Source organism: Macaca fascicularis, chromosome 17 (assembly GCF_037993035.2).
Source record: "Macaca fascicularis isolate 582-1 chromosome 17, T2T-MFA8v1.1".
Classification (NCBI taxonomy): domain Eukaryota; kingdom Metazoa; phylum Chordata; class Mammalia; order Primates; family Cercopithecidae; genus Macaca; species Macaca fascicularis.
This window is the reverse complement of record NC_088391.1, coordinates 41,255,089-41,281,894: the sequence shown is the minus strand read 5'-3', so window position 1 is coordinate 41,281,894 and position 26,806 is coordinate 41,255,089.

The window sequence follows — 26,806 nt, the reverse complement described above, 5'->3', positions numbered from 1 at the left end:
ACCAATTTTTTCACTCACTATTTTGCATTTACATCTTGTATATTACTACAACCTCAAAAATTAGAAGTGACTCAGATTCCTATTCAACTTTTGAAATGTGCAGAAACAGGCTACTGGTGGTTAAAAAGATGAACCATGAAATCTAGATTAGGTAGAAGATAAATTGAAAAAAAAAAAAGAGACTTGTGGATAAGGCAATTATACATTAATGGGCTGGAGGGCCTAATGCAACCCAAGAATATTGTCATCAAACAGTGAGATAAAACAGTGAGGAAAGAAGATAATCTTGGGGTTTTAACCAAGGTCGAGGGGCACAGATTGGAATTTGTACCATGTGCTATTATTGCCTCAAACAAAATCTTTATTCTTTTTTTAACCTTTATTTTAAGTTTAGTGGTACATGTGCAGGTTTGTTATATAGGTAAACTTGTATCATGGTGGTTTGCTGGACGGATTTTTTTGTCACCCAGGGTTTAAGCCTAGTACCCATTAGTTATTTTTTCCTGATCTTTTATTGATCTCTACACATTGAAGCCTACTTTCTTTGAACCCTTGTCACCATGTGACTTAGAGTCTTATTTTGTCCTGTAATGCACACCTGCCCTGTGTATAGGGTAAGCTAGAAATACCTCAGTTAATCTCTGGAAGCATCCTTCAACCAATGATATTCATGATGTCGGTAAATAAATACCATAGCTTTCTCATCCCCTATTTGATTTGTCATAACTCACAAATATGTAAAATTGTCTTGCAACGTTTCCTAAAGGAATTAAGCTGCAGCCACATACAGTATAAAAACAATTAATGAAAAAAATTTTGTTGTATTTTTTCCATTTTTTGCCTTACTCATTTCTCTGTATTTCCTAAAATTACTTCCTAAAAAGCCATTCAGACTTAAATCTTTGTCTCAGTTTCTGCTTCTAAGGAATTCCAAACTAGTATAGAGGTTTTCTCAAAGAATGATGGTGAAGATAATTAGGAATGAGAATGTCAAAAAATTTAAAGCCAAGATTATTCATTATGTAAACTGTAATAATTTTGAGGTTATTTTGAATGACTACAAGAGCCAAGATGAGGAAGAAACTGGTGAGTCTGATAGCAAAGTCTGGATTTTTATTTTATTTAGTTAGTTATTTAGTTAGTTAGTTAGTTATTTTTGTGACGCAGTCTGGCTCTCTCGCCCAGGTTGGAGTGCAGTGGCGCAGTCTCGGCTCACTACAAGCTCCGCCTCCCGGGTTCACGCCATTCTCCTGCCTCAGCCTCCCGAGTAGCTGGGACTACAGGCGCCCGGCACCACGTTTTGTATTTTTAGTAGCCACGGGATTTCACCGTATTAGTCAGGATGGTCTCCATCTCCTGACCTCATGAGTCGCCCGCCTTGGCTTCCCAAAGTGCTGGGATTACAGGCGTGAGCCACCTCGCTCACCGATATTTTTATTTATAAGAGTAAATAATAATAATAATAATAATAATAATAATAATAATAATAAAGAATGGTTACAAGGATGAGCCTAGAAAGTCATAAATTTTCACTTGTTTTATGGAAGTTGAAAAAAGACATTCTGGAAGTGGGGGATAAATAGAATGCTACTGATCCACTCCCTCAAAGCAAGAGTAATAGTAGTCTGGAATCAAGAACCAAAAGGGAAATATCATATTGAGAATAAGAGAAGATTTGTGTGTGTGTGTGTGTGTGTGTGTGTGTGGCCGGGGGCAGGGATAAGTGCATCTAAGAAAGCTTCATTCAAGAGGATGAAGGTGTAGGTAAGTTTCTTGTGCATTGAAGGAACATTCTTTAGAAATTCTATAGTGAAAAAGAGCGGGGGCAAGAATGTAGAATATCTGAGGGAAGAGGACATGTTTGTACACACACATACAATGGGTATATTTAGCTCCCTTCTTGTTTAGCACGTTCTCTGTTGAAATCCAATATTTTTTTAAGTTTTATAAAGGGCCTAATAAATGAAAGTAATTTATTGTCATAATACTGCTAGTACTGCTACATAATAACAAAAAATTATAGTGACTTGCCTGAAAAAATGTTACTTGATCTTCCATTTGAAATATTTAGATGTATATGTGTGTGTGTGTATATATATATATATAGAGAGAGAGAGAGAGAGAGGAAGAGAGGGAGAGAAAGTATAAGTTATAACAGCAAAATGTTTGGTTTATTGTTTGTATTTAATGTAAACCAAGTTTACGCTTAACAAATTAATGAAGTGAATAGAAGTGATACAAAAACATAATTTTCCATGAAAAGATTATTGCAAAGTTTATTTAAAAATTCTTAAAATCTTATACATATACACATACACACACACACACACACAGAAAGAGAGAGAGAGAGAGAGAGAGGGAGAGAGAGAGATAGAGAGAGAGCGCTAAACAATTAGGGAGCTGAATATAGCCTATCTATCTAGCTATCTAGCTATCTATCTATCTATCCATCCATCTATCTATGTATCCATCCATCTATCTATCTATCTGAGATCACTGTTCCAGGCTAACATATGCGCTTTTATTTTATTGACCTTGCATATTCTTTAGGTAAAGTCCAAATGCCTAAACTGTAAATAAATTCCATTATGGTTTAAGGGTCTTATCCTTTAAGGCATTCTTTCTAGTTTTGGCATTTACTACTCCACCTCTAACACTCTCTGCTGTAGCTCACCTGTTCTTAACCTATGTCTTTGAATCACTTAACACATTATTTTTTTCTGAAATATCTGAGGAAACCTGACATTTGACTTTCAGTTTCCCAGAAGCAGATACAAAATACATTTGTATTTCGAACAAGTTTTGCAGATGATCATGGTAATAAACCTTGATTTATCAGTTTTTCATGTCTTTTCCTCTTGTCTGAAGTGTGCTTCTCTCTGAAGTCCTTAACCAATTCATCTCAACATATTGTGCTGAACTAAGTTATAATCTCCTGCAGGAAATTGTCCATTGCCACTTGTATATGAATTTTGTCCATTTTATGTGTCATTAGTCTTCTTACGCCAAACCCTATTATGAGTACATTGTAAAGTTTGCTTGCCTTTATACTATGAGGCAGCTGTGGGAAGGGACTTTGTCTAAGTTTGAATTTCCAAAGTAAGGAACTTTATATGGTGCTTGGTGGACAGTAAAAAAAAAAAAAAAAAAAAAAAAAGTTCTTGGCTGGGCATGGTGGCTCACGCCTGGGATTCCAGCACTTTGGGAGGTTGAGGCAGACAGATCACTTGAGATCAGGAGTTCAGGACCAGCCTAGCCAACATGGTGAAGCCCTGTCTCTATTAAAAATAAAAAAAATTAGCTGGGTTTGGTGGCATACGCCTGTAATCTCAGCTACTGGGGGTGCTGAGGCAGGAGAATCGCTTGAGTCTGTTAGGCAGAGATTGCAGTGGGCCGAGATTGCACCACTGCACTCCAGACTGGGTGACAGAGGAAGACTCCATCTCAAAAAAAAAAAAAAACACAAAACAAAACAAAACAAAACAGTTCTCATAATAAATAAGTAGAGACATAAATTACACAGAATGGAAATAAGTTTACCAGTTCAGTGTCATCTTGTTGGAAATGTATCTATTTATAAGCGTCTTACCAAGGGGTAGAAAAATTTGTGAAAATAAAGAGATTAAAATAATTGCTAGGATTTTGTTAATTTTATATTTTAGATACGTTTATGGAATTTTCTGAAACACTAGGGTAGGGCACAAACTCTCTCTTTATATATATATATATATGTGTGTGTGTGTATATATACGTATACACACACATATGTATATACACACACATCAGAATGTGTATTTGTGTGTGTGTGTGTAAGCTGATGAAAAAATTAAAATTGATTTTATCTTAAGTTAAATAAGTTTGTTTTTATAAAGTTTCCCCTAATTTTAAGGCTTTTTTGGTTTAACTAAAGTTATTCGTGATGGACAGTTTTAGTTATGATAAAACTTACTCTCTTTAGCCATTAGGAATAAGTAAGAAACTTGTAGTATCTAAATGTTTCATTACTTTTTTGAACATTTAGTTCTATGAATTGTAGATCTTTTATGAAACATGGCAAATGAGTAAAATGAGTAAAACAAGTGTTTACACCAAGAATCCTTTCTATCAAAAATTCTCTTCCATCTCTATTGAGAACTGTAGTCAAAAGTGTTTGAATTCAGTTCTGAATAATTTTAAGTAGCTTTCAGATGGCTATAACTAAATGTAAACAACTTTACTTCTCTAGAGTTTCTGTCTGAGTGATCATATTTAAATTATAAATATGGTGATAATTTTCAAAGATTCAGTTGTCATTAATAATGAGTTGACAAAACTTCAGAAATATGCTTCTGTTAAAAATGTGAACAAAATATATCTGTTACTCATTTAGTAAACAATGCCCTGTTGAAATCCAAAAAAAAAACAAACTATATTTTTTGAGTTTTAAAAAGGGCTTAATAATTAGAAGTCATTTATTATTATAATACTGCTATATAACCACATAAAAATTCTATCGGCTTACAGAAAAAATGTTTCTTGCTCTTACATTGAAAATCACCTGGAGTCAGGAGATCCTGTCATCTTGACTGGATTAATTGGTTACTGATTAGTCTATACTGGCTTTGGATAGGGCCAATATGGTAACTCCCCTCAACTTGTATTTTATCGTTCAATAGGTTCTCATGGTATCTTAATTACTGTTCTCTAGAGAAACTGAATCAATAGGATGTGTACATGTATATATGCAGAGAAAACAATTTATTCTAAGGAAGTGACTCACATGATTATGGAGGATATCAAGTTCAAAATGTGCAGGTTAGGCATGTAGTCTGAAAAGCCAGTAGAGGTCCTGCTGCAGCTTCTCATGGCTCAGCAAGTTGAGGCATAATATTCACACATAAGAATACAGGAGGCATAGGAACACACGAGAAAATATGCAAAACTTCTTCAGGCATAGGCTCAGAACTGATATATCATTTCTGCTACAATCTCTGTGATAACATAAATCACAAAATCAGTCCAAGTTGAAGGAATGAAGGACACTAATTCTTCAATAAGATGAATGGCAAAATCATATCGCAAAGTACATGGACACAGAAAGAGGGAAACAATTGAGGCTGTTAATGCAATCACTCTAAAACAATTTTTTAAATATTTTTAATCTGGTATAATTTTATTTTAACAGACGCTTTTTTAATTGCCTAATTTTATCATACACTTAGATAAATAATTCTTAGATGAACAACACCTGTTTTCTTTTTTCTTTTCTTTTTTTTTCTTTCTTTTTTCTTTTTTTTTTATACGGAGTCTCGTTCTGTCGCCCAGGCCGGAGTGTGCAGTGGCGCGAACTGGGCTCACTGCAAGCTCCGCCTCCCTGATTCATGCCATTCTCCTGCCTCAACCTCTCGAGTAGCTGGGACTACAGGCGCCCGCCACCACACCCTGCTAACTTTCTGTATTTTTAGTAGAGACGAGGTTTCACCGTGTTAGCCAGCATGGTTTCGATCTCCTGACCTCATGATCCTCCCGCCTCGGTCTCCCAAAGTGCTGGGATTACAGGCGTGAGCCACCGCGCCCGGCCAACACCTGTTTTCTTACAGGTGAATTCACATAAGATTTGTTAGATTTGAACTTAAAAGATATCTGTTTTTAGTTGAAGATGATTAACCACCATATTATATAACATGCCAAATTTGCAAAAGTTGGAATTTTTAATTGTTATATCAAAGAGGCCAGATGTTTAGTTACTAGCAATAATTTTGTGAGCCTTAGAGTATTTACTGCTAAGCTGACTGAGCATTTATACACTTTATGCCTTTATTTAAAGCCGGGTCCCCAATGCTTAAAGATTGTTTGACTCAAACAATGAGCATTTAAATTTCAAGTTTTTGCCTTGAAATGATGTTGTTTATTTTATAGAAGGAAAAGTTTATAAATTTCCATAAAAATAATGCCAAAGTAAATTTACAAAATTAAAGTATTTAAAAAACTTATATAAATGTTGACAGCAATTATTTTAGGTTAAGAGAAACTGTAGTAATCATTTAGCTTATGGCCTAGTAAAACAATTTTTTGTTTTTTTTTCTGGCAGGAGGGACAAAGTCTTGCTCTGTCACCCAGGCTGGAGTGCAGTGGCATGATCTCTGCTCACTACAACCTCCACCTCCCAGGCTCAAGTGATTCTCCTGCCTCAGTCTCCTGAGTAGCTGAGATTACAAGTGTCTGCCACCACGCCCAGCTAATTTTTGTATTTTTAGTAGAGATGGGGTTTCACCATATTGGTCAGGCTGGTCTTGAACTCCTGACCTCAAACAATCCACCTGTCTTGGCCTTCCAAAGTGCTGGGATTACAGACGTGAGCCAGTGCACCCAGCCCTAGCACAACAATATTTGAAAAATTATGTAAAAGCAAGAAAATATAAAATAAATACATAAAACATATGGAGAGATTTTCTGATGATGTCTGAAAATGAAAACTATGTAGCTAGAAGAAAATTTAATAATTGTTGTAAAGTATGTCTTTAAAATTTCAAAATATCTGTTGGAAGTATTCATGTGATTTTATCATATTTTAAGATTTCATTAGTCATGATGAGTTACGTTCTCTCAGGATTATTTCCATCCATATGAACACACACACTCACACTCTCATATAGCGAAATGTCTTCAGTTTTATAATCTTTTAAACTTCAAAACAAAATTTGAGATTCTATCAACAGATGGTAAAATGAAACAGATTGGAATTTCTTATTCCAATAACTGTTGAAATTCATACAACGGCAAAAAAAAAAAAAAGATATCAAACAGCCAAATAAACAGGAGCATAACTACATGCTGTGAATTTTTTAAAAAATCACAGCTAAGACAGAAAAATAATATTCTGGCATAGGCTGTCTGTCCCCAGCTCTGAACAGAAGATGGAGTACTGAGTGAGAAAGAAAGGTAAATAAACACTCAAATTGTCAAAAATTCTTTGCTACTTGGAGCAAAGTAGAATAGGGGTAGGGGATGATATAAGAACAATTATACCTTTCTCTCCTCTATGATTCTTTTCTGAGTTCTGGTGGTGTCTGTTAGTGGAAATATCAGCTAAAAAGAGTAATACCAAATAGGCAACATCTACAAAGACAAGGGTTGCCCATAACGGAAGCATAAGAATTAGGCTCCAGATATTTATTTATTTATTCATTCATTCATTCATTTATTCATTCAACCTAGCATTACTGAGTGCTTTCTAGGTAGTAGCAACTATTCCAGACATTAACACTACTCACAAAAATGTTCCAGCACAAATCTCTACTTTTACGTAGTTTAAACTCTAGTATGTGAGAGATACATAGGATAAGAATTTAGAACATAAAATTATTTCATGTCATGATAAATGATTGAACTATATCATTAAGAATAATGTGATGGAGAGTAACTGGGGTGAGAAAATGGGCACCATTAGACAGGGTAGCCAGGTGTCTCTATGGAAAAGATATTTGAATTATAGCCAGAATGATGAGGAGGAACCAGGTGGGAAAAGATCAGGAGGGAGAGTTATCCAAGCAGAGGCCAGAAGACGAACAAAAGACCTGGGCAGAAAACAGGTTCATCATGTTTCCTGTCAAGATTGGTCTGTTCAAGGGTAAAACCGAGAGAAAATACGCTTAGAGATAAGTAACAATCCAGCTGATGCTTGCCACAGAAGAGTCAGAGTTTTATTTGAAGTGGAATTGGAAGACAGAGGTATATTAAAAATTGGATAGTGATATGATGTGTTTTGCATTTTTAAAAGGTCATTTTGAAGGCTGTGTGGAAAAAGCGTTTCAGAATAAAGAGGAATGAAAGCACAAAGGTCAGTTCAAAGACTATGTCAGAAGTCCACACGAGTGAAGATGAGAGGCTGTAAAATTGATAACACTAACTATGGAAGACGTTGCAGACTGGGGAAATTTTTTAGTGTTTGTGAATAGAGTGGACAGAAGGTGGATAAAAATAAGATAGAATCGGAAATCCAGGTTATATCTTCAACTATATAAAATGCATTTCTGACTCTATACAGAGGACCTGAAACAGGATATTTAATTTCAAATTACAAAATGAAGCTCAGGTGCCACAACAAAAGCCTCAGAAGGTCCCGTTTTAGCTCTCCCTTATCTTCAACCGTCCTGCAGAGGATGCTACAGAAGCAATAGAAGCAACAGATGGTGTTGAATCCTTCTTCTACCAGCTATTGAAAAGACAGAAAGAAAGAATGCAGCCAAAGACCACCAAAGAACATGCTCTTCCATGAGACCAGATTCAAGTACATGGCACAGGAAATAAAGGACATGATGGAACACATCTCACTGGGCCTGGTGAGACTGGCAGAGGCAGGGGCTCAACTGCCTGTTCTTCAAGCTGTCTCAGTAATAGGCTTCCTGCTTCATACTTCTTGTCTTTTTGGAGATCTCTTTGATCCTGATTGTTCCTCAGCCTCATCTTCTGGCCTTTCGTAAAATGTGCGAGCCCTTTAATGTGCTTTAAATAAATTGACTTGTACTTGTCAACCATATTAGTTTTGTTGCTGCCATTGTTCACAGAGAAATACCCAACTGATATATTAAAAAGCAAGAATAGCTGGCACTCCAGAATAGAAAAATCCAGTGATGAGAATGGAAAAACAGGAAATAATAAACATGTAAAGATATTAAGAGGCTATGATCACCTGAAAACTCGAGATAATTAAGAAAAAAAGGTGTAGCAGATCCACAACTTATTCATTAAACAATGCCAATTCAAATATTTGGGACTGACATACTAACAAATGAGTTAATCAATAGGCAGATAAATGAAACAGACTAGGAGTACAGAAATACAATCTCATACGTTTGGGAATTTGATGGCGTCACATTTCACATTAGATTAAAAAATAGATTATTCTGTAAACAGGATATAAAATTGTTTCTCCAAAAATTAAATCTGAAAAATAAATACGTGACTCTATAGACAGATAAAATCTGAGGTGAATTAAAATTTAAAATATAAGAAAAATATAAAACTCTAATGTTATTACTTTTTTTACTTAAAGCACAAATCTGTTCTACAGAGTGACAATGTAAACATAGTTAAATGACAAACCACAGAAACTTAGTAGATGTTTATAACATAAACAAGTAAAATGTTCAACAATTGCAATATATAAAAATTTATTCACAAATATTAAAAATAAGCTAAATGTATAAACAGAAGTTTTTAAGTAGAAGACACAAGAATACGCAAAGTTGTTTGGCCTTGCTACTATTTATGGAAACACAATGGTGGGTTACCATCTTGTGGTGCCAAGTATGACAACAGCAATTGATGGTAATGTTGTAGCTTAGCTTTATGTCTTACACACTGTTGGTATGAGTATAAGCAATCACAACTATATTGAAGAACAATTTTACGGTATCCAGAAAATTGAAGATAGACCTACCCTGTGGCATAGGATATATAGGAATATATACCAAGGAGGAACATCTTGTTCAAAAGTGCATACAATGTTTATTGCCACTTATAAAGAGTGTTTGTGGCAGTGTTGTTTAAAATAGTGCAAAATTGATAATATAAAAGTCCATCCAGGAGGATATAGATAAATAACACCACCATCAGTGGAATAATAATAATAATTAATAATAATAGCATTTAGTACAATTAAGCAATTGCATTTCTAAAACATTGCATTGTTTACTTGTATTTAAGTTATTTAATCATTATAAATCCCTGAAAAGAAAAACGGTATTATTAATCCCATTCTGAAGATAAGAAAACTGATACAGAATTTAATTATACAAATTTTTTGAGAGCACAAAACTAGTAAAAAACAGAACCAAGATTCAGGTTACTCTCAATATGCTCTAGAAGCCACTCTGTTAACTCTATCATTGTAATATAATATAGCATTTATGTAATATTTACCAAGTTTGTTTTTATACATATGTATATATATACACACAAATGGAGATAGAAATATAGATAGATAGATGGATAGATAGATGGATAGATACACACAAACGGAGAGAGAGAGAGAGAAAGAGATCCATCCCATGGAATAATATTCAGCCTTTTAAAAAAATGAACTGGAGTTTTATGAATCAACATGTGTAGTTCTTTAAAACTTAATATTAGCAACAAATCACATTGTAGAACAATCTGTGTTCTCCTCACACAGCTGCTGTGTTGAGCAGTCTCAAAGAGTGCCATTGGCTTTGTGCCCTAGGAGCTGCAGTCCAGTTTTAACACTATAGTCAGAAACCAGCTAGTGCTGGTTTCTTAGCCCTGTCACAGTTAACCTGTGGATCCACACCTGGATTACTTTAATGACTAATAGTTCCCCCCTTCTACCCTATAATCTTTTCCAGTATAGAATTAATGAGATCCCCTTACATATTGTCAGATAATCTTACTTGTCCACATAATACCTTCCCATGTATTTTTTTTTAAATCTCACTTGGGGTAAGGTCCCCAAGTTGTGCATGTACAACTTATAGTGACCTGCAACTTGCTAGGAAATATGGTTTTGAATTACCTCACTGACCCTTATCTCCTGTGGCCCTCCCTGCTACTCATCCCAGGATTGACATACTGGCCTCGTTTGCTTTTTTAATCAGAAAGTCACACTTCTTCCTCAGGGTTATCTTACTTCCTGTTTCTTCTGGCTGTAACACTCTCTGCCCCAGATATCTACAAGGACCATTCTCTCAGCTCATCAAAGGATAGTTGCGAATGTCATCTTTTGACTGAAACCTTCACTGGTAACACTATTTAATTTGCCTAGAAACACGATTTAACTAAAACCTTCCCTGGAAACACTACTCCCTCACAGGCGGTTTTCTCTATTATACTTATCAGCATGTAATATGCTGCGTATGTTAATCGTTTTTAATGGACTATTGCTCACTTCAATGTAAGGTGCATGAAAGTAGAGAGATTTGTCTGTGTTGCTCTCTGCTGTATTCCTAGCGTCAGGTTCTTCTGCATAACAAAATTTATACTGAATGAACAAATGTCATAGGGCTTATATCAATTTAATAGCAAATATAAAATAACATTGTACTATTTCTTTGGATGTACATATTTATGGGATATATATAACATGTGCTATAAGAGTATCAAGTTCATGCTTATGTATTATTTTTTCAAAAATTTTATTTGCTTATTTATGTTTTTCTGATGGGAGAGTAAAAGAGTCTGAGATAATGTAGCAAATCCTGTCAGTTTTGTTGACAAGGAGTTTAATACATTTACAGAATGGTATCTTGAACTCTTGAATAATCTGTGGGCTACAGTAATTGTGGTTTAAAATTTTCATAACTTATTGGAAGAGTATAAGGAAACATTTCAGAAAACTTAGAGAAAAAAGCATATTAGAATAAGTTTAGTATATATCAATCTCCATATTCTTGTTGTGATACTGTACTGTAGTTTTGCAAAATGTCATCACTGAGGAAAACTTTGTAAAAGGTAGAGGGAGATCTTCCTGTATGAATTCTTTAAATTCTATGTAAATTTACAATCTTATCAAAATAAAACATTTAATTTAAAAATAAAAAGCAATTCCTCTTATCCTACAGAGCTTGGGTAGAAACTAAGAGTATTATCACAAGATATCAAGTGGTTTTATGCCCAGATTTGTTCATCATGAGCTGGGTTTTATAAATTATCCCAAGTGATTAGGTCAAGCAGTTTCCACAGTAGTCCATTATATGATGAAAACAGTATATTCAAGATCAAGTCCAAGCAGGTCTGAGAGAACATCAAAGGGTGACCAAGACTCTCACTAGCCTCTGTTACACTCAAGTCTCTTCATCAAGTCCCACATATAGCCTCATGAGTAGTTTCCCTGGAAAAACTAGTGAAGAAGAAAAAAATCCAGGTCTGATTTTAAGAAAATTCAACTGAATATGTGTGATGGTTAATACTGAGTGTTAACTTAATTGGATTGAAGGATGCAAAGTATTATTCCTGGGTGTGTCTGTGAGAGTGTTGCCAATGGAGATAAACATTAGAATCAGTGACTGGAAGAGGCAGACCCACCCTAAGTCTGGATGAGAACCATCTAATAGGCTGCCACTGTGGCTAGAGTAAAAGCAGACAGAGGAATGTGGAAAGGCTAAACTAAGTCTTCTAGCCTTCATCTTTCTCCCGTGCTGGATGCTTCCTGCCCTCGAACATCGGACGCCAAGTTCTTCTGCTTTTGGTCTCTTTGACTTATGCAAGTGGTTTCCCAAGGGCTCTGGGGTCTTTGGCCACATACTGAAGGCTACACTGGTAGCTTCCCTACTTTTGAGGTTTTGGGACTCAGACTGGCTTCCTTGCTCCTCAGCTTGCAGACAGCGTATTGTGGGACTTCATCTTGTGATCGTGAGAGTCAATTCTCCTTAATAACCTCCCTTTCATATATACATCTGTCCTATTAGTGTTGTTCCTCTAGAGAACACTGACTAATAAAAAATGTTACTGTGAACTGAAGATGACTGGCCCCATGTAGAGATTAACCGAAAGAATTAATGAGAATGATTTTGGTGAATATCAACACACCGGTTCAGAGTTCTGGGGAGAGCAGAATAGGAGAACCGGAAAAGGAATGTTCTGTGATAGGAGAATACGGATAAATCTAGGGAAGTGCAATGCTCACCAGACATCATCTGCTGTAGAGGAGGTATTCCATAAACAGGAAGACAGAATTCTTCTCCAGCAGATGTCACTCAGTCTCTGTCCTTAGCCATCCTGAGTGTATTCACAATAAGACAAGAACATCACAGCCATGTTATTAGAGATGAAAGGTATGCATGAGTCCAACAGTGTGAGCTTCTTCTGGTTAAGGGTGATCTATCTTCTGCATTTGCTGAACGTGTAACCTACCAGCAGTGGACACCAATGCTGAGTCCCTGACTTAGTAACATAGCTCAACGGTAGCAACCAATTTCTTACTGGAAACTTGATTACATTGGACCCCTTCAATTCTAAAGGAAATAGTAATTGCTAGACTGATGCATGTGTTTTTAAAGGATTTGTCTAATCTGCCTGCAAAGTCTATGCTAGCACCACCATCTTTGGGTAAATAGCATATGATTTAACATAATATCTCACATAACCTCACTTTAGAACAAAAGAGCCACTTATAGATATGAAAATGAGCACTCACTCACTCACAAGACCACTGGATGCACCTTATACTGCTTTAGTTGGAAATGTCTGGCCTGACAGCACCTTGAAATGACCTCTGCAAGACTGAAATAATACATCATTGGCAATGTTATTCTCTAGGATTAGAACATTATCATTTAGAATCTGTATGTAAGTTAAACAAAAAGTCATTATATAGTACTGTGTCTCTCAATATAGTAAAAGACTGAACCTATGAAACAACCGTAGAATTAACAGTGACCTTTGTCATCATTATTGTCTTTGATTCACTTATTGTTTTGTGCTTCATTGTTTCTAAAACTTTAGAGTTAGCAGAATAAGAGGAGCTGGAATCAAAAGATAGTACGTTTTCATCAGGTTGCACTGAACCTAAGCTGTGATATTACATGGTCATTTTGGACTCCTCAAACCAATGCACCAGTAGGCTAAGAAGTGAATCACTATATAGTCATGTGCCACTTAACAGCAGGGAAATATTCTGAGAAAGGCATCATTAAGTGATTTTATCATTGTTCAAATATCACAGAGTGCACTTATACAAACCTAGATGGCATAGCCTACTACACACCTAGACTATGTGCTATAACCTATTGCTCTTAGCTACAAACATGTACAACTGGTTTCTTTACTAAATACTGTAGACAATTGCAACACAATGGTAGTATTTGTGTATCTAAGCATGTCTAAACATAGGAAAGGTACAGTGAAAATGTGGTATAGTCTTATGAGACTACTGTCATTTGTGCAGTCCATCATTGGCTGAAATTTTATTATACAGTACATGACTGTTTATTTGAAGCTAGTCAACCCTGAATATCATGAAAAGAGAGAGTTGATACTACAGCATGGAGGCAGGGAAGAATATATGCAGAATTGAAATGTATTCATCAGGGTGTGTTTGTGTTCCCATACTTAGTAAGAGGAAAAACTGTAGCAATCATAGCCAGACAAAAACAAGATGACCAGAGCTCAGAATCCCACTGCATAAAGTTCTGAGTAACTCTACCTGGCAAACAATCTAAAACAGACACATTCTCTCCCTTTTAAAACCATTTATTTCTATTTCTTAATTATTAATTTTAACAACCTATTAGTACATAAAATGAATTAGCCCTATATCTATTATATGTATGGTAAATTACTTTTCCCAAAGTGTATGTGATTAATATTTGTGTAATGTTCCAAGCGACCTCATCTGTTATTGTTCTTTACATCCCTTGGAGGGAAGCTCTACTGTATTGTCACCTTGGTGCGTCTGTAACTTAAATAATAAACCTCACAGATCCACATCCCAGTTTTCTGGATTCTTAGTACAATGGAGATATTGAGAAGTACACTTTCATTTATATATATATATATATATATATTTTTTTTTTGAGACGGAGTCTTGCTCTGTTGCCCAGGCTGGAGTGCAGTGGCCGGATCTCAGCTCACTGCAAGCTCCGCCTCCCAGGTTTACGCCATTCTCCTGCCTCAGCCTCCCGAGTAGCTGGGACTACAGGCGCCCGCCACCTCGCCCGGCTAGTTTTTTGTATTTTTTTTTTTTTTTTTTTTTTTTTTTTTTTAGTAGAGACAGGGTTTCACCGTGTTAGCCAGGATGGTCTCGATCTCCTGATCTCGTGATCCGCCCGTCTCGGCCTCCCAAAGTTCTGGGATTACAGGCTTGAGCCACCGCGCCCGGCCCGAGAAGTACACTTTCAATACATCCTATGATTTTCCAAAACCTTCAACATTTACTCAACCAGCTGAAGAAGTTTCTCTAAGATTTACTTAACCAGCTGAAGAAGTTTCTCTAAGATTGGTTGTATCTATTTTCACACTGCTATAAGGAAATTCCCAAGACTGAGTGATTTATGAAGGAGAGAAGTTTAATTGACTCACAGTTTCATATGGCTCGGGAGGCCTCAGGAAACTTACAATCATGGAGAAAAGTGAAGGGGAAGCAAGAGCCTGGAGAGAAGGAGTGTATGTAGGAGGAAATGTGAAACACTTAGAAAACCATCAGATCTCATGAGAACTCACTCACTATGACGAGAACAGCATGGGATAAACTGCCTCCATCATCCACCTCCCTCCAGGTTCTACCCTTGACATGTGGGGGTTATGGGGGTTACAATTCAAGATAAGTTGTGGGCAGAACACAGAGCCAAACCATATAATTGGTTTATCCCTTACACCAGAATGCTTCAAGCTTTATTGGGGAAGAGCCAGACTTATGAGGGAAACCTTGGCTTACTTCAGCATCAGAGGTGATTGTTATATTAATAAAAGCTGTTTGTGGGTTGGTGATATACTAGCCCTGTATTGATGTATTTATTCTACACTGTTGTAATAATTTTGAAAGATATCAGGTAGCCATTGACAAAATAAGAGAGATTTGGACATTATTAAATAGTTTTCATATTATGAGAACAACTCAAATTTCCTTGTTATAATGCATATGAGTCTTGGATGAAATACTTAGCATTTTGAATATTTTGATTGATATATAATTTAGCTACCACAAAACACACTTATTGTTGTACACAATTCAATGATTTTGAGTATATTTACAGAATTTATCACAACAGTCTAATTTTTAAATATTTTCATTGTCCTAGAAATAAATGACATGCCCATTTGTAGTCCCTCTTCATGCTCACTACCAGCTGTAGGCCACCAAAAATCTTTTTTCCTTATAGATTTTCCTTTTCTGAACATTTTGTCCAAATAAAATCTTACAAAATGTACAATATTGTGTTTTTTTGTGTCTGGCTTCTTTCACTTAGTGTTATGCTTTTGAGGTTTTTACTGTGAAAGGAAAATAAATATCAGGACCCCCAAAATCACTAAGCCAAAGGGAAAAATCAAGCTGGGAACTGCATAGGGCAAACATGCCTCCCATTTTACCCCTAAATGAGATAGCTACAAACACAAAAAAGCCACATACCTCCCTCGAAATCTGCCCACAAGGCAATTCCTCCTGGACAAAAGACACACAGAACTCAAAGTCATCCCTTTGCTCACGTGAGACAAATGTATTATCTGATTGCTCCCTTTGCCCTATGGTTTCACTAAACCAGACTAAAGCATAAGTGACTATTTCTGTAAATTGCATAATCAGTGAAAGACTAATCAGAAACTCAAAAGAATGCAACCTTTTGTCGTTTATCTACCTATGATCTGGAAGCCCCCTCCCCTGTTCGAGTTGTCCCACATTTCGGGACCAAACACCTGTCCATCTTACATATCTTGATTGTTGCCTCATGTTTTCCTAAAATGTGCAAAACCAAGCTGTGCCCCGACTACCTTGGGCACATGTGGTCAGGATGTCCTGAGGCTGTGTCATGGGTGCATCCTTAACGTTGGTCAAAAAATATTTCTAAATTAACTAAGACCCGTTTCAGATATTTGGAGTTCACAGTACTTGACACTTATAAAACAAAGAAACAAAGTAAACTACACTATAATATTGACAACCTTTGAAATGCTCAAAGCAGAAAACATTTTATAATTAAGAGGAACAAAATTTAATTTGCATTTTTTTTACGATGGAATTTTATGATTTCATGAGAACACCAGTATGAAGAAGAGCATGCTGCTGTTATTTATCAACTGGCAATACATCCCACTCAGGAAATTATGTCATTTCCTTTTATGGAATATTTCCAAGGTCTAGAATCCACTAAGCATATTCATTAGAAAGGTACAAGCATTTACAAAATGAAACCCGGTAAATACTTTAGGATCAAAAAACTTAAGAACTAACTGCACCCTAAAATATCCCAGTTTCATAACTTATATGGGAAGCAAAGAACAACTTTCTACATCTACACAGTGTTGTAATACTGATGTTTGAAAGAGTGCTAAAATCTGTCAAAAAATCTTCAAAATGCAGCACTCTTTCAGTTCCTTTTTGTATCTATGTGGAAGAGTATAATTTTCTGTAATTTTTAACAGAGTTTCAGGATGAAGCTATTAAGTATAAAACCTAGAATGCATTTGGGAAGGTAAGAAAATGAAACACAGAAGACGTCTATGCTGGAATCATTTACACTTTTAAGATGTTCCCCAAGTTAACATCAATAGAATTAACTCTAAAACTACCTTAGTTCCATATCTTAGTCTCCCTGATATACATTACTGAAATGCCTTAAGACCTGGGTATTTCTTTTCGGCTCCCTGGCCATGCTCTGAGTGGTGCCAGCAATTGAGAAAGGATAGCTGTGTAATGAGCCCAGGCAGGAGGGATAGACCTGCTGGGAGAGCTCAGTCTTGTCAGATTCTCATGTTAGAGCTAGGCTAAGCACAGCCAAGTCACTGCCCTTGTAAGACCATGTGAACTTGGGCATGGGAAACCAGTGTTTCATAGTGATTATTGCCTAATGGTCTCCAGACAACCTTGGCTAACTCAGTATTTCTCCTGTCTTCTTCTGTCTGTAATTCTCAGATAACTATAGAATGTGCTGGTAATGCAAAACCCTGACCTAAGGCAAAATTGTCCCCAACAGTCCAAGTCTTCTTCCTCTTCCTCGTAGGGAATGTAACACCTCGATTTAGAGAGAAACGTCCTGGGACAGCCCAAACTTTGTTCTTCTCACCTCTGGAAGCAAGGTATCCTTCAACGTTTTGTGCAGTGAGTCCTGTGACCGCTGTGTTGTATAAGCAGTCTGCCATTCCAGGTTCCTCATCTGTGGTACAATTGGGCCATGCACAGTCAAAACTCAATCTGGCCCAGCCAGTTTTTTTGAGCCCTTGGGACCAGCCCACAATGGATTGTAGGCTTTTTTTGGCCCCTTGCTGCCTATCTGTAAGTAGTAAATCTCCTTTATATAACTTGTTGCATGTAAATATGTTCTGTCTCACCAGACATAGTCTGTTCGTGAAACTGCAGCCCAGGATGCAGTGGATGTAAGTGTTCTGACTCCTGTTCCTGGTGGTTGGCATGGTGACAGTATTTGCTATCTTCCACATGTGAGTGTCCTTTCTTAAAATTGGTTACTAGTGAACCTGCTTCACAGTTATGATGGATTGAAGGCTTGTAACCGGTACTCTTGTTTTCTGGTCCCAGCATTAAGATAGAAAAACAAAGCATTTAGAAAAAAGAGTCAGGAACAGGTAAAAAAGCACAGGCAGAAAGAAGCACAATCATATCAACATACAAGAACAAATTCAAATATCATGCATTAATTTTAATTCATGACATTTTCTGTGGAAAATGTCAAATTGGTTTATTGTGTCAAATCAAAAAATGTATAATAGGCATTGTCTTAAATTAATTAGAATTGTTTTCTGTTATGATTCAAGCAAAAGTTAATGCAAGAGCATAAATTAATATAATCACAGTTGTCAATTATCACCCCAAGATTCCTAAAGATAAGAATTGTCTCTGTAAGCCAATTATCATAATATATGCCAAGATAGGAATTTAGCATCTACTAGGTAATAAATACAGTAGTCTATTGCTATTTTTGAAAAATCAAGTTTTTGTTTTTATCTCGCTGTGAGAAATGTGGACACTAGCCTCTACAAATTGCCAAATATATTTAAGCAGTGACTGCGCTACTCTGACAAAAGAGAAGCTACTACATCTGTGTTAATAACTACCAATGCAAAATGTGCTAGTTCAACTGAATAATCTTGTTAATGGCATCTGAAGAACATGAACTAAAAATTAAAAACCTTTTCTTCAGGTAATAGAAGGTGATAGGAGCAAATATATATGGCATATGACTAGCATGTTTCTAGCCATGGAAAGAAACTATAAATAAGGAAAACAAACTGTAAGAAAATGTTCTAAACTCTGTATGAATCTCTTTCACACATTTTGTCTCTCTGAAGGAAAAGAAGCAAGCAAATTAGAGTCATTTGGATGGCTAATTAAAATTTTGATTTTAATTTGTAGTTTAATTCTTTCAAAAAATATTTATAAGGGCCATTTATGCTGCATGGGAGTTTGACATTATAATACAAAACTCTACATATTCAAGGAACTTACACACTGGCATGAAAGATAGGCAAAACCATCGTAAAATGTTAGTATAGAAAGCAGTGAAATAAGATACTTATAGGAGACTAAAAACAAAAGTGCCATACTACTGGAGAAGGTTTGGTTTAGGGCTAGTTTCCAAAATAAAAACTTGATAAGTTTGAAATAATTAAATGTATTCAATCTAGAGCAACGATAGATTTTGTGTTTTCTGATTTTGTGTTAAAATGTTCTTTGTTTCATGTCATTAGGTTAGTTATGAATGATGACATTTTAATGAACTTACCTGGAGCAATAAAATGTTGGCAGCCTTCTTTCAACCCCCTTTCTGGGAAATACTGATTTGGCATAGAGTGTGTGCCAGCTAATACCAAAATTCATCTTTTCCCAGGAAACTCAAAGTATGTAAGTACCTGTGTGAAAGGATCTATGAGTTTGAGTTGAAGAATAAATTATTAAACACTTTAAACTTTCAGGAGTCAAGAATCTCTGTAATGTTTGCCCAGGATCTCAGAGCTTAGCAAACACAGAAGGATGTTTGGACTCAATTCAAAGGTATCACAAAAAGAATAGTTCATATCAAGGATCACCATTATTCCCCTCCCACCACCAATGGGACAGCTTGGAAAACAACAATGGAATAGATTGTCATCCTCAAAGCTCACCCCAGTGAAGACAAAATGGCTTAGAAATGTATGTACAGTCCTGGCTCTGCTGGTCCAGTTTATGATAATACACAAATAGGCTTGTGTTTTCAGAAATATAAGGTGAATTCTACAAAATTCAAGCTAACATACTATAGAAAGAAAGAAGACAGGATCTGGAAGGCATTTCGATGGGTCTTCTAGAGGAACAGGGAAATGGGAATTAGTATCAATATGACTGTATAATTTGCTTTCTTATTGCTATAAAAAATTTTTTACATATTTTTTTCTGCAATTCTTCCAACTAATAACCTTGCATTCTGCTTGTTGAGAAAATAGAAGCCACATTTAGAAAATACTTTCATCTGAAAATTCTAGAATTTATGGACCTACCTTGATTTCAAACTTTGCTCTCTATCTTCTCTCCTTTTATAGAAGAGATTGTTGCTTCAATCAAACACATATTACCCTCTCCTTACCCCATCCCCACCTGGAGCTCAGGATACTTACCCATGATTTCTTATGGATGTCAATTCTATCACACTCCATTTATACCTACCTAAGTGTGTGCGTGTGTGTGTTTCATTCTTAAGTCAATCATTCCCCTTAAAAGCATTCTCTAGTATCTCTAGCAATATATATATATATATATAAACAACTATAACTCGCATCCCCTTGCTGCTTCTCTGATTCTCTTCACAAAATAACTTATCTGTTAGGCTGCTCATCTCATCCCCTAGCCTCAACCCAATCTACTAGAGCAACGTTTTGGCCCTATTTTGCTGAAACCACTCTTCTATAGGTCTTGGATAACTAGTGTGAATCTACTTTCCAATTTTCATTGGACAGTCTTGGCTTACCCGTGTTGCACTAGCTAATTGTTAATGATTCACTTTTCACTCTCAAAGTTTCCAAGATACACAATAAGTTACATATGTTACTCCACTAATGGCATCCATATCGTCACATAAAGTTTACTTTGGACCATAAATCAGTAGCAGCCTGCAAATATAATCTATCTCATGTTCTTTCAAAATTTTCTTTTTTTTGTTTCTGTGACATTACATTCTTCTGTTGGATCAGTAGTAGTAATGCTTACCAAATCTTCCAAGTACTTCATTACATTACCAAGACATTTTCAGTTAGGCATATGATTCTAGCCAATAAAATGTGGAAAGAACATGAGTCTCTTACATGCTCAGTGAAAAATCATATAATATGACTCTTTATTATTTTTTAATAGAAAGCTGCATGTTCCAAGTAGTGCATCTATGAGCTATTTCAGCCTCTATCAGTCTTGTTCCTGTGCGATTTTATACTTCATAGTCCCCACTGACCTTGCCGGGACAGAAACCATGAGTGAGAAACAAGCTTTTGTAATATTGAACCCTGAAATATGAGAGTCCTTTGTTACAGAAACATACCCTAGCCTGTCCTGAATAATATACTCACCTTAATATTTTCTCATTCTCAGTTTTCATCCTGGCTCTGATGCCTTTGACTGACTTTAAATACAACACATTAGCATATTAAAGAATTCCATTTTCTTTGAACATTTATTATTGCTTATCTATTTGTTTGTTTGAGTGATTCTTTAACCCCTCACTAGAATGCAAACTTCATAAGAGTTTGAAATGTATTTGCATTGTTTACCACTGTTATCACTAACCTTAGAATATTGCCTGCCACAAAGTAGTTGCTTCTTATTTTCAGCTAAATGAAAGTACACTGTGGATGGAAAATTGAGACATGTAACACAGCAAATTTAGAAAATTTCTATTTTTGCAGCTATTTTGTATTTTTAAAAATTCTTGAAAATATCCAACCCATGAAATTTTGATTAATGGGCCAATTATTTTCAGTTCAGAAATGTTTCCTGCTAATGTGAATCAATGTAGATAATTATTCAGTTCCATTTGTCTTAACCTGTTTTTCAGGAATATGAGTTAACAGTGTTTATATAAAGCTATCTTGAACATATTTTGTCTGAGTTGCAAAATGTCTGAAAATGTATTTATCCTCTGTCACAATATGGACAACTTGACTAAATTTAACATGTCTAAGTCACAACTCTTTTCTTTCAAATTGTTGCACTTTGTTCTACCAGTGTCTGTTATTTTGCATTAGTACAGAAAATACTGAGATCAATATGATTTGTATTCTCCTAAAGTAGCCTCATATTTTAATATTCTTACTTAAGATATATTTTATGTGTAACTTTTGAAAATTCAAAAATATTGCTATCTAAATATGGATCCTTTCCATTAAGTTTGAGAGATGAACTGATGTAAATGGCCAATAAGAAGAACAGGCTGTTTTTGTAAGAAAAAAATAGTTTTCAAATATTGTATTTTTTATGCATCTTCTAATCTGTTTTCAACTTAGAAATCATTGTTATATGTGGGCCTAATCTTCATTTTTCTTCACATTTTAATATTTTATCTTTCTGTCATATTCCTTTATGTGTATGAGGAATTCTTTTTTTTTTTTTTTTTTTTTGGAGGGGTCTCCTCAGTCCTTGATTCACTTGTATTTATTTCCAACAGCCATTCATTTTACTAAATGTATTAAGTCAAGAATTACTTTACTTTGTTTAATACAAAAATTTCAATTTTATGTTTGTATTTAACTTTGATCATTGAAAGCTTTGTTATAATTCACAGATATAAGCGAGCCTTGCAATTTTTAAAAGATGAATCAGGTTTCCTAAAATGTTACAATTTTTTAGTCAATAAATTTAGGAAAGGCAGTGCTTCGGTTATTCAGAACATGTTAGTCATCTCATTTTCTACCACAGATTATTTTCATACATACTTGATGTCTACATTTTTCTCATCAGTGCAAGAAAAGAACTTCACTTAGGTGGAGTTGACATAGAGTTTTTAGAAATTGATGTCTGCTGTTTCTGTGTATGCTTATACCCATATCTTTCTTGGAGATATGTGATAAAAATGGCAGGAATGGAAATGGTGATTAAAAAAACAAAACAAAAAAGACAAGACACACAAACACAAAGTAGTTTGTAACTGCAGTGTTGCATCGTTCTCGTGTGGAAATAATGCTGTCTAGTATTAGTAGTAAGCAATGTTTTGTTTGTTCCGTTTTTCTTTCTGCTTATCTGCACAGATATTCAGGATCCAGTGCCTCTTTGCCATATCTGATTTTCTGCTTGGTGGGGCCATTTAAAAAGAAACATATTCCAAGGCTTCAGAGTATTGTGTTTTCTGTATAAAAGAGACAAATGAGAGAAAGTTTCAGTGGCTGCTTATCTACAGTTCTGAAAACCATTCTTATTTTACAAACTTAATCTGTCAACTAAAAGTTAATAGGATGATAGATTCTCTGCCTCATCTCCAGGCAGGCAGCCATCTTGCAAAATATAACTAGTTTCTGAAAATGCTTTTTACAGTTGTATAGTTTTCTCTCACCCTTATGAGACTTTAAGCCTTATATCACACAGGACTTGGGAATTTTCCCCCAGTGGGTCATGGGTTCCTATGGTGACTTTAAACACTGTAGACAGTCACTGTTTATAAATGAAGCTTGATTGTCTTAAGTGCAAAGGACTTAAGAAAGTTTAAAACACAAGAGCGTCAGGAGCCTCAGCAAATGTAGGTGGGCCTGGCTTTGAGACAGCTGTTTCCTAGAGGCCAGGACAGCTTCAGCAAGGAACAGACAGGCACAGCCGTGGAATGTTCCGACTTCAGGGTTCTCACTGCAGCACGTGTGCAAGGTGAGGCAGATGCAGCTAGCATAAAGAACGCAAGATCTTATCGAAGAGAAGAATCTTCTCCTATACAGGCTCTTGCTACTTTAAAGGGATGAAGTAAATACTATATTTGCTGGATTAACATTTTTTTAATAACAGGTACATAACCTGTGATTCTAAACAGCAATTACGTTTCACTGGTAAACAGCACAAAAGATCCACAGAAAAAATGGACAAGAGACTTGAACAGATATTTCACAGACAAAACGGAAATGACCAATAAATATGTAAAGTAATGTTTAATATCTTTGCTAGTCAAGGAAATGCAAATCAAGACCACAAAAATAAAATTCTATACCTATTTTCTTGGCAGAAATTTAAATGTTAAAGAAATGGTCAAGAATGATGATTTACAGATTGCTGATGGTATTTTGAATTGGTGCAAATGCTATAAAAGAGTTTAGCATTGCCTTTTAAATACAATCATTTCATACTTCATATATTGTGTGATTCACGAATCCTTTTCCTTGGAATAATAGTCGTTAAGAGAAATGTATATTAGAGTTCCTAGTCTTCTTTCCTTCTCTATAATTTAAAGACTTATTTTATATATTCCAGATGCAAGTCCTTCGGTTGCACTGCAAGTGTTAATAACTTCTCAAACTCTTTACTTGTCTTTTCCCTTTTAATTGTTTTTTAAATGGGAGAATATCTTTATTAGTAGTATAATAAATTTATTATTTTGTGGATAATGTTTTTGTGTGTTTTAAAACAAATATTTAACAACCTAAGATATTGAAGATATTATATATATAGTATGTAATTATATAAATTAAAATTTATGTGATTTTCAACAAATTACATGTAATTTATGGTTTTATTTGCTCATTTAGATCTATAATCTACCAATAACTGATTTTGTGGCATACTTAGAGATAAGTCAAATTTTATTTTTCTGCAAATATTTAATTGATAGAGCACTACATTAAATAAATTTATTTACTCATATTAAATATGTACACTTCCAGACTTCTAAAATAATAATAATTATTAGTTTCACAATATTTCAAAATTCTTTTATTGGGTACCCCAAAAGTTGCAACATATATCCTCATCTTATAAAGTCTAGCATATATTAGAACATTCACTAAATACTTTTGAGCATTGTAACTTTATTCATTTCCTTCCCTCTGGAGTATTCTCAGTTTCATTTTATACGATATTTTATATAAAAAAGCAGCACACAAGATATAACTTTTTAAAACATAATCTTTTTTTGTGATATTTTCTATCACATTTCATTGTTCCATGTTTTTTCTCTTCTTCCCACTTTTATCTTTCAGTTGCTTCAGCTCACAATTTTTTCTCATACATATGAGCCCTTACATATATATTCATTTTCTTCTTCCTTTCTTGGAAACGTTTTATTTAATTTTTAAAGAGGTTTTTAAAGGTTATTTTCAGTATTAGTTCCTCCATGTTCTTCCCTGCCTTTTACTAAGAAACACAATATTTTTCTCAGATACTCTTACCAAACCCCATCTAATTTCCAAGATAATAAATATTATATTGTATTTAGTCAGGTATTTTTTACAATTGTTCCCTCTCTAGGTATTGCAAGTTATGAAATGTAGGCTTCATGTTTGTAACTCTAATGTCTTACATATAACAATTATTTAGTAAATATTTATTAGATCCACAAGTAAATTAATTATCTGCTACCAATAATGTCCAACACTACAAAAGATGTCAACCAAATCCAGCAATTAACAATGTAAAATTCACAGTATAGCATTCTATCCAAAACTGTAAATATGAAAATGACTGGTATAATATGCCCCAAGAATGGAAAAGAAAATTAATACAAATATGCAGAGATAAAATTAACAGAGAAACATTTAAACAAGTTACTCTAAACATTATAAATATGCTTAATGGTTTAAGTAAAACACTAATATAATGAGATTAAATATAAAGAGTATTAAAAATAAACATTTTGGAGATAGAAATTTTTAATTAATTTAATTAAAAATTCGCCAGATGATATTTATGATAAATACATTTCAGGAGAAGAAAAAAAATTGGGGCACCAGAAGCCACAGCAATGGTAACTATTCAAATACAACACAGAGAGAAAAAAAGAATTTAAATAATGAAAAGATCATTAGAGATGAAGAAGATAATATCAAGCAATCTCTAGAAGTCGGTTGGTTGAGGGAACATAAAAGTATTTGAAGAATTTTCTAAATTGGACAACAACCTAAATTTACAAACTCAAGAAAATCAGTAATTCCCATAAACATAAAAAAACAAACCAAGGTACATTATATTCAAATTTCCAAAAATCAGTGATTACATTTTAAAATTAAAGGGAAGAGGGGAAAACAATTTGCGCTGAGTAACATTGAGCAATGTGCTGAGTAACATTGAGCGATGCTTCCTCAGACTTCTCTGAATTTCCACAAACCAACAGACATAGTACAGACAAAGGGAAAAATGAAGCCGAACTGTCCACTTACAATTCTATGTCCAGGGCCGGGCGCCGTGGCTCACGCCAGTAATCCCAGCACTTTGGGGGGCCGAGGCGGGTGGATCACGAGGTCAGAAGATCGAGACCATCCTGGCTAACACTGTGAAACCCCATCTCTACTAAAAATACAAAAAAAAAAAAAAAAAAAAAATTAGCTGAGCTTGGTGTCGGGCACCTGTAATCCCAGCTATTCGAGAGGCTGAGACACGAGAATGGCGTGAACCTGGGAGGTGGAGCTTGTAGTGAGCCGAGATCGCGCCACTGCACTCCAGCCTGGGCAACACAGCAAGACTCCATTTCAGGAAAAAAAAAAAAAAAGAATTCTATGTCCAGGAAAACATTAAAAAATCAAAGTAAATTTTAGAAAGGCAAACACAGAGAATATGTATCACAATTAGATCTACATAACAATAAATGTTGCAGGAAGTTGTTCATACTGTAAGAAAACTATTCCAGATATATATTCTGTTCTACACAAATGAATGAAGTGTTTCAAAATCATTGAAACAGGAAGAGTGATAACAGTTATACCAACACTTTAAAGTATCATATATGGAGAGGTTAGCAAAGTTCAGAATAAAGGCAAACCAAATTTTCCATGAACTAATTCCTATGATAAGATTTCAAAGCAGAAGAGCACGTCTTTATCAGAAGTAACAGGAAAAAAACAATAGATGAATTGTAGATACAATAGATGAATAGATGAACAATAGATGAATAGATGAACATTTTAGATAGAATGGCTGCCATTGTATAATTCTCTAAGGATTCCATAAATGTTAGCAACTAAATATCAGAGAAGTCCGTCACTTTCTCCCTTT